Here is a 9950-nt window from a genome sequence, read left to right as displayed (position 1 = left end):
CAGACTATAGGCATGGTATCATACTGCATCATGTCTAAAAAATTGGGCTTAATAGACAATGCGACCGAGAAGATTTTTTATGAATTATTCATAACGTTTTAACTTCCTGGTAGAGAATTATGGTCCAATATTTCTGTGATTGATAGTTCCAACGGCAAAATCTGCATATTTATTGATAGATCAATAGGTTAAATACGAACTGGAGCGGACTTCTTCTGTAGTACGCAAAAGGAATTTCAACTAAATGACTATAATTTAGTTTTCCAGTCCAAAATTGTTTAAATAGAAGAGAACACAATTCCTCTAAGCTGCTCCAGACTATTCAGCTTCTTCAAGGGTTGTTCGAAGCAATGGGCCCTTAAAAACGCAAGAAAGACTAGTTAGTGCACAGATGGTAAAAAATTAGGTATTGTGCCAAATCCAATGCTGGATTAGGCGTAAATAGTTTACCATCGCGAAGCGCAATGAGCCTACTGATCGCTTAAGTACGATTTAATACAGTCTGACGCTCTTGTGCCTCTTTTTCAACCAACCAATCAACCGCCTAGGTCCTAGGAGAAGAGAGCAGTACACTCTCTTCCGATACTGGCGCTATCGGGCGCCAAGGATAAGTACTTATTAGACTGTCCTGGTATTGTCGTAAATTTCATGGAAATGCTTATGGCAATCAACATCTGTTCTTCGTATATTTTCGTTCACACTTCAAGCCAGCCAAATGTTGCTATAATTCAACTTGTTCACATGTATTTCAACTGCCTCACAAACACACATGCACAACTAATAAAATGATCATTAAATCAGCTTGCGTAGATAATCGAACTTGGAGCGAACGGCACATCATCAGCGTCATCAATAATTAATGGCTTCGACATGACTGCAGCACTGGTCACGATTTCAGCATAGCTCGGCGCACACTTGCGTGACGCAAAATATTTCCGTACAACTAAGCATACATTTAGGCGTCACATGTGCTCGGACTTGCTGACTTTGCCACATATCAATAAAGTAGTTATTTTATTTCGCAAAAGCATGTACGACTCTATTAATTGGTAGCCAGTAGTATGAGTGTGCGCTTGCCGCTAAGTATGCCATAAAATTTGTGTTCTCTCGCCATATATAGCACATATTTAGGCGTTACACAATTATTTTTCGCTGTTCTAGTTAATTAAACATTTGCACATTACTTGCATTGTTTCAAAGATTTTACATTTGTTGTTGTACTTACTATTGAACCGCATTCGTTGCGGTCGATGCTTCTTTTTCCAATGTATCTGCGCACTTTTTATTGCTTGCTGAACGTTTGCTATTTAGAAAGTAATTAGGAAGTTAAAATACATTAAATGTAGCATGCTTCTCGGCTGACTAATTAGCAGTAAATATTGAGGTCGTGATGGTAGAAATTGTTGTTATAAGCACTTTTTTGTTTAGAATTTTTAGTGGACATTTTAGATACTAACTCTTGCAAGACCATTTTTTTATTTCTCTTAGACACTACTAGCCAGCATGCCACCCATTGACATCCAGAGAGTTGAACTCGAGCGATTATATCAGTTATCAGCGCCTAAGATAGTATCGGCAAAGACTCACAGACTTATTCCGGACATCCACTCTTGGATAGACAGACGACATGGGAACCTAGATTTCCATCTAACCCAAATACTTAGTGGACAAGGTTGCTTTAGAAGCTACCTTTATAGATTCTACAATAACATTAGTCCGCACTGTCCGACGGTGGGTATTTCGCCTACCGCCGTGTACAGAGTACACAGAAAACTCTGAACATGTATTATTATATTACCCTCGCTTTTCAAATACAAGCGAAAAACTTAAAACCATACTGATGTGTCAGCCGACTGAGAAATAGAAAACTGTTAGCGAAACCTTTGCTTCCATAATGACGAAACTAAGACATTTCAACAGATTAGGCGTCCGTCAGACCGCACAATAGAGGAGACTTTCATACATATATATCCTGTCCATCCACGGTTTTATTATGTTATAAAAAAAAAATTATCCAATGAGCTTGCGAAGAAATATTGTCTCAAATACTCCAAAATCTTTCTCCTCGCCGTTCGTCGTCCTTATAATAGGACTAGAATATAGAGCGTAATTTTTCTTAGTTGAGCGTACTGGTCCCAAAGTAGCATATGTTGGCAAGAGCTATTCAGTTCTTGGTCTCCATGCTTGGATTATTTGTGGAATGTTGATTCGGGGATATACAAAGTCCTTTACTTTAACAAATACACAAATTTTCGAGCATTATATTGAAAAAGACACACGAGAGGGAATCACACTGCTTAACCGTATGAGTTTTGCAGGGATACCAAATTAGAAATGACTTCGAATAGACAGTTCCTATTAGTATTGTCGAAATCGGCATGAAATCGACAAAATATGATGCGTATCAATCTGTTTGTCTAGGGTCTTCTTCGAGATTTGATGTGTTGTGAAAATCTGGTCTATGATGAATATTGAAAGACAATTGCTCGAATCAAATGTCGAACGAAATCTAAATATAATAATTTAATTTAATATACCTGTATGGTAGATATCGATCACCTTTCAAAAACCGTATTTTAGGCATGAAGCGTTGCAGAATTTTTTATTTGCAATACTACATCAAGCTACATACAACAAAGAAAGAGTAGTAAGAAGTCGTTCATACTTTAATCTTCTCGTTTGATATTCCGTCATCTTTTCCTACGACTCAACTTTTCGAGGCATAGAACCTGCTAAAATCACTTGAAAGTTTACATTCAATATTTATTTGAAGTACTCATTCAATATTTCTACCTGGCTTATTTGAGGTTGGCTGATTGTTGGATAATTTAGAATGAGACAGTCTCATGGTTCAAGAAGGATTATTGGGAAAAAGTGATCTCCTATAAGTTTTCCATCTACCATAGGTTAGGTAATTGGCGTGAGATCCCGAATAATCCTACTTGGACACCTGCCCGTTGTGAAGTTCTAGGTATATCGGATGTGTAGGGTTAGCAGGATATGCAAAGAAGTGGTTAGTTAGCGGGGACTCGTCGATTCTGGATAGGTAGGAGTTTAACTTGGTACAATATCCAGAATGAAGCTGCGTAAGAATCACTCTCGATTCTCGAGGCAACTTGAGCTCTTCATCTGCAATGGGTGGTGGTTTGACTCCAAATACGCCGATCACTGAGAGGCAGTCAGTTAAGGTGATAATGGGTTCACTGTGATGAACGGCGATCAATACGCGTCTTGAGTTTGTTGCGTCCGAAATCAATTCCCACAACAGCCGGCTCTACCGGAATTGAACTGTTTTTATACAAAAGGACTGTACGGAGATCTAACTTCGTTTGATCGGTAAGCTTTTGCCGTCGTCTTGCCGTCGGTTAATCGATAGATGAGCTCACAAGGCACCCATCCTTTTGGCATAGAGTTTTCGTATATGCCAAAACATTAACGATATTGCCAAGCCCTTCTTCTTTTGATTTCTCCTTAGCCTCAGCTTCATCGATTTGTTCTCCAAAGTTTTTAGTTTATCATTATAAACCTTTCAAAATATGTACAAAGAAAATAAAACATAGAAATTTTTAAGCAAATCCCACTTTTAATGTTAGTTGGCAGCAATGCCCAATTAAATGTAATGTGTGGCAAACTCGTATATTAACCGATGCCGAGAAGTGAAATCAATCAAACGTTAGCGCTTCCTGCAAAGTAGTGCATACCATTTCAATATCTCAAATGAAAGCAAGTTGGTTCTGCACATAAATATCCTTAAACCGCCGCAACCACATTGAAATGTTGAAAATTTACGCCGCGCGCAGTATCTATGGTGATGGCACGCTAATTCCTAAACATTCAGCAGTATTTACATTGATCTGTGGATTCAGACAGGCCGGCAGACGTTCATTGCTCCCCGGCAATATATTTATTGTTTTTGTAGTGCCTGGTACTTTTTTCTCGTTCGCTTCCAGTTAGAGAATATGCGGAGGCAAACTAAGCTGCAGTCATGCTGCCGTTTGTTGTTGTAGCAATATTGAAAAGCAGCAAATAACTGCGGACTAAGTAACTGTTGAAATGATTTTACGATTTACATTTTGTCTGCACTCGTATTTATGTTGCGGCTTACAAAAACCAGATGCAACAACGCATAAAAGCCACAAGAAAGGAGCTGGAGGCAAATAATAAAAGAATCCAACCAACATGTATTCATGTATGTGTGTGCTTGGAATTACTGTGGAGCCTGTGTTGTTGGTATATTTGTATTTCGATGAGGTAATCGTTGCCGAGTTTTAATCGCCAATACTGCTGACAATGCGCTGAGATGCTTTGTGGGCTCGAACGATGATTTCGTGGTTTGGTTACAATGAATTTCAGAGGGCTGCGCCTCTCAATAACGGTATAAATATAGAGATGTTTAAATAGAGATATATGCTGCATACACACATAGTTACGGTTGAAGTCAATGCTTCATGGCAGGAAACAGTTACAGCGGCATTGCGCTCCAGTTAAGTGCGAAATTCCGAGCACAGCTTGGCTTGATTGGCATTTACGGTTGCCGGTATAAAAAATATTATTTGTTAGTGTATATAGTATACATAGTAGATAGCTGCATGGTATATTCCAGGGCTTGGTGTAAAATGCATATTTTCATAAAAACAGCGTTATTTTGGATTTTAAAAATTTTTCTGGGAGATATGTGACAAAAAAGTTCCCGGAAATTGAAAATAAAACGCAAAGTGTTTAATTATTCATCGATATTAATTTTGTTGCCTTCAAAGTAATCCCCATCAGATGTAATACACTTATGCCAACGATTTTTCCAGTCCTTATAATACTTTTCATAAGAACTTTTTGGGGTGGCCTTCAGCTCCTTCAAATAATTATGTTTTATCTCTTCGATAGACTGAAAACGGAGCCTAACTGGTGAATGTGGTGATTGATAGTTAGTATTCATTGCGTTTTTGCTTTAACTTCTTAACTTCGGTCACAATCGTGGCTCGATGGCGCTCACAAACCACGAATATCGAAACGGCTCATGTTTTTCTTCCATTCCGATGATTGTTGTTCTTTAACCTTTGGTTTCCATTTTCGGCATGTGTAACTAAGCTTTGAATCATAATACATTGGTGTCACAAGAACATATTTACACTATTACCTGCCCACGGTTTACGTTGCATCGACTAAGTTTTGCTTTTTGGCATCGTTTCGAAGTCCATTACTGACAAAATATTTTATTTTAGATTCCCTTTAATAGACTTTTCGGCATTTCGAGAATAGTAAAATGGCGATATAGTGGCGGTTTTTATTAGCAAAGCACATATTAACAAGTTTGTTAGGGTTTTGGGATCGTTCTTATATGTAGGTAGATCCACAAAATAGTCGGGTGTTTGTATCCTTAAACTCAAATCTTGGTCATTTACAATAGCGCTGGAAAATTTCTCGTTGCCATTGTCATCTAGCTCGTTCTGCATGAATTATTGATGGATCGATTTCATACCACGTTTACTCTAGTTTACTTGCTGCTGTAGAGCAGAATATAAAGAAGACTCTAACGAGTCCATCCGCCATCTCCCGCAACAACTGGATGTCCACCCCTTTGTGGAAGATTTTGCAAAAGAGTCTTCAACTAGTGTAAAAATTGAAGCCGTCGCAGGTTCGGTGAATGAACCCAAAAGAAAATGGTCACCGAAATCGATTTTCACAAGAAAATTATGTTCAGCGAAGAAGATCACTTTGGTTAATCAACAAAATTGTCTCATTTGGAGTACTGATAAATTACAAGCCATTATTGAGATGTCGATACATCCTCAAGAAGTCACGGTGTGATGTGATCTATGAGCAGAGGGAATCAATAGTCCATGCTTTATCAAAAATTAAGCCGTCTATAATGTTATAGTCAACGGGGAATGCTATAGAGACACGACTAATGATTTTTACGTGTCTGAAATGGAATATATATATGTGAACGCCCTTTGTTTTCAAGAAGATGACACCACGCAGGCAGTTTTTTCGAGGCAGCTGCGGCAGTCACTACCCCGAAATAATTTTTAAAACATAAAGGCGAGCCCTTATCTTTATAATAAAGCTCTTGAGACCCAGAATTCATTATTGGATAATATTCGACGGAATAGGCCACGTCCAGTCGCAGTGAAGAAAATATATCAGCCGTAGCTAAGAAGCGAAGTTCGCAGAACCTCGGACTGACGTATGGATTGACTTGATGCATTTTACGTCGATATCTTAAATTGAAAACGTACAAAATATAGCTTGTGCTTCGCTCTATAGGTTCCTGAAAAGTTCCAAGACACCCGAAGTTTTCGAGACAAGTTTTGTTCAGCGATGAGACCCATTTCCGGCTCAATGGGTATGTAGACAAGCAAAATTGCCACATTTGGGACGAAGAGCAACCTGAGGAGATTCAAGAGCTACCATTTCATACAGAAAATAACGATTTGGTGTGGTTTGTGAGCTGGTGGATTCATCGGTCGATATTTTTTCAAAAATGTTTCCGGTGAGAAAGTAGACTATGATAACCGACTATTTGAACTAGTTCAAGTCTGTGAAGATATTCATCGAAATCTGTGTATTATAAATTTGCCTCGATGGACATGGAATCCACAAAACAAGCCATAGTTATCTAAAAACATAAAAGAAGAACACACAGATTTCTCAATTAACCGCATTTCCCACCTCTGAATTATTGGCTTAGACACCGCGCTCACTCCACTGCGCGCTACCCTCTTCACCACGAACCCTTTTTACCAATCATTTTCAACTTCATTCTTTGCCAGATATCTACTGGTGGTTTTTTAATTCCTTTTTGCCATTGCTAAGCGCGAAATTGAAATGTTATCCGTGCAAATACCAAACAACAGCAGTTACAGCAACAACAACACGAACAACACTAACAACGCAAACAATAGTTATTGCTTGGCAATTGTTATTCGATCGCAGCTTACAAAAGGATTAGCAACCGATTGGCAGTCGAGGATTTATTCAACTTCGCTGTTATTCTCAGTGCTTTGCCATGCTTTCAACTCCATTTGCGCTTTTTGCTACACATTTTTTTCATGCGCCAGCCCTACCCTGCGCTCACTCTCGCCCCTTTTGAGGTTAAGTGAAGTCGCGTCGCTGCTGAGTTGCACATAAATTAAAGTGTGGTTTTTAAAGTTTTTTTCTTAGTGCTTCCGCGTTTTTGGAATCCCTTTTAGCACTCGTTTTTTGAAAATTAAAATTAATTACCGCATTCTGCCGCCTCTCTTACCTTTCGCCCTGCTGGTGATAAAGAAAACTTGCAGCCGCACTTTGCTCTAATTACTCGAGTTGGAGTTTGAGTTTGCTCTAAGTTCTTTGCCTTGCCTTATTTCCTCATCTTCGCTCTGCTGTCGCTTTGGTTCTTGGCTCTTGGTCTTTAGTCGTCGTGCTCCTTTGGTCGTTTGAAGTTTGCCTTGTGGTATTTGGCGTTCGGTGGTGGGCCATGATTTTTATTGCTTTTGCAACTTTTGCTATAAGGAACACTAAAAGACACGCCGTTCTTTCGTATTTTACGATTTAGTAGTTTTACAATTTTCGTATTTTCTTTTTTCATCAGATGATCGCCTCTTTGGCAATGTAAAAGTGCATTAATTGACGCAGCATAGTTTCGAAAAAAGAGAGCGTTGTGCTTTTCACAAAAGACATTATTTGCATATGATGCCGCGGATGAGCAGAATAACTTTGAAATCAAATAGTTGATTCTATATACATGTTATGTTTTAGGAAAGCTTGGGTGCTATTTAGTAAATTTTAGGGATGACCATGGGATTACTGAGGAGTTTGGAAATAGTTCCTAAGCTCAGACTGATTGCAATATGCCAAATGTAGTAGACGCTTTTTACGATTCTACAAAGAAGTTCCATTAAATTTTGTGTGCGGAATCCAATTTCTGGTACCGAAACGTTCAAAATGTTAGAAAAGGCCTTCGGTGATAATTGTTTGCCGCGAGCAATTGTTTTTGATTGGTACAAATTATTCAAAAAGGTTCGAAAACTCGTTGACGACGAACCACGTCCAGGACAGGCATCAACATCAACTGATGATCACCACGTCAATTAAATAAAGGAATTGGTTCTTGAGAATCGACGATAAACAGTCAGAGATCTTTCTGGCATCTTTGGAATATCGGAAGGTTTAGTGAAAACCATTTTGAAAGATCATTTGGTGAAAGTATGAGTGATTCCAACATCACTCATTTGTTTCGGAAATCAGCGTTACGTTAACGTCGGTGAAACAATACTTTTGACTATCAGGATGTCATGAAGTGTATTATTACTGGCGGTGAGTCTTGGATCAATGTTTTCGACCCGGAAATAGATGTTCAATTGGCCGAATATCGTGGTAAAAGTGAGCAAAAAACAACGTACAAGTAGGTCAAAAATCAAGATCCGTATTCGCCTGATTTTGCTCCATGGCTGTTCAGCAAACTCAAACTACTGCTCCGGGGCAACCGTTTTTGTCAATGGCTACGCGCCTTGATGGCTAGGGCCAAGGCGCATTACTTTGAGGGGGGCGACGTAGATGTTGAAGAATAAATTAAGAGTTTTAAAATTATGAACAAAGTCTTCTTATTTTTTGTCCATAATCTTGGCATTTGATTTAAAGTAAGATTAAATTTAACTTCTGTAGAGAAATTTACTTTGGGTTTGCGTTTTTTCTTTTGAAACATTTCTGCTTTTTAGTTTCTAATGTTTCTGACCTCTTTAGTACATCCTAAGATTTTATACTATATTCTTTTAACCAATAGAATAATATTCATGCCCATTCCATGTATCTGTTTAGTTGAAAAGACGAAGAACTCTTCGGTAGTCTACCGCATACAATGAAGAACCCTCATATATTTATCACGACTTTAACATAGAATCACTTACACTAAGTTAAATATCCTATTTAATGTTATTAATGTCAATCTCCACCTATAACCCCTGAATGATATAATGTGTAGCGGAGTTTCCGTCTATTCTAGACACTTTCAGCCTATTGCCCTTTCAAGTAACTTTGGTATGTCTCCACTATCTGTGTTTGGCGCTTGGTATCCTCAACGACTGGGATACCCGCAGCCTGATCCATGGCTATCTTTCCGAGTACATGAACCTTTTCTGTGGCTGTATACTCTGGATGGTAGCTGGACGGTTCCATATATAAGTTTTGATTTTGATACAGACCTTGGTTGGCATTCTCTGTGTTTGCTGCTGTCATTAATGGTGTACTTGAAGAGGTTATTTTCAACGAAATCCATTATAGGGTTCCGAAAAATCAATCGTTTTGTCCTTGTAATCCTCAAGGTGTCATTTGTTATGGATGCGGCAATGCGCCAGAGTTGGCAGGATAACTCCTTACAGGATCATCTAAAGTGAAAAAGTGCGTGTTTTAGTTCAAACCTTAACTTAGAACTTTGACGAAGGAAAAAAAAACTGAAAATTGGATTTTGGCAGACACTTTTACAAACAAAAAATTAAAATTTGGCGATATTTTTTTTTTCAAATAGTTGTAATCGAAAAAAGTCTTTACGGATCATATATCAAAGACCTATGTAAAATTTTATGAATATCGGTTGAGCTGTTCTAGTGAAATATTGCCATTTAAAGACTTCGCACTTAGCCTAGCTAGCCTCGAGCGCACAAGTTCTCAAGTCTGTATCTCCGAAACTATTACTCGGCTCAACTTGAAAATTTAAAGCAAAATTCTAGAGGTTGTGTAAAATTTAATAAGATAATAAAAAAATATATTTTTCTGAAATCCGTAAACTCCCATTAAGCCTCTTCGCCACGGCAAGGCGACCAACGCTAAAGGAGAATGTACATTAAGAAGGAGATGAAATTCTTATATTGGATTTAGAGTGTGGGATTACCAATTGAGTGTAGTATAGTTTTAGACCATTTTCATTTAAGAAAAATTAATGATGTGGACGGATTTCCTCAATCTTTCTTTAGGTA

General features: G+C 38.3%; 1 pseudogene; it reads right to left on the bottom strand.

The window, feature by feature from the left end:
• Positions 1–3705: 3705 nt before the first annotated feature.
• Positions 3706–4416, bottom strand: LOC126759311 (uncharacterized; annotated as a pseudogene).
• Between the last annotated feature and the right edge of the window lie 5534 nt (positions 4417–9950).

The sequence above is a fragment of the Bactrocera neohumeralis genome, chromosome 5 (genome assembly GCF_024586455.1).
Source record: "Bactrocera neohumeralis isolate Rockhampton chromosome 5, APGP_CSIRO_Bneo_wtdbg2-racon-allhic-juicebox.fasta_v2, whole genome shotgun sequence".
Classification (NCBI taxonomy): domain Eukaryota; kingdom Metazoa; phylum Arthropoda; class Insecta; order Diptera; family Tephritidae; genus Bactrocera; species Bactrocera neohumeralis.
The sequence above is the reverse complement of the archived record's forward strand: the minus strand, read 5'-3'. Positions and strand labels throughout refer to the sequence as shown.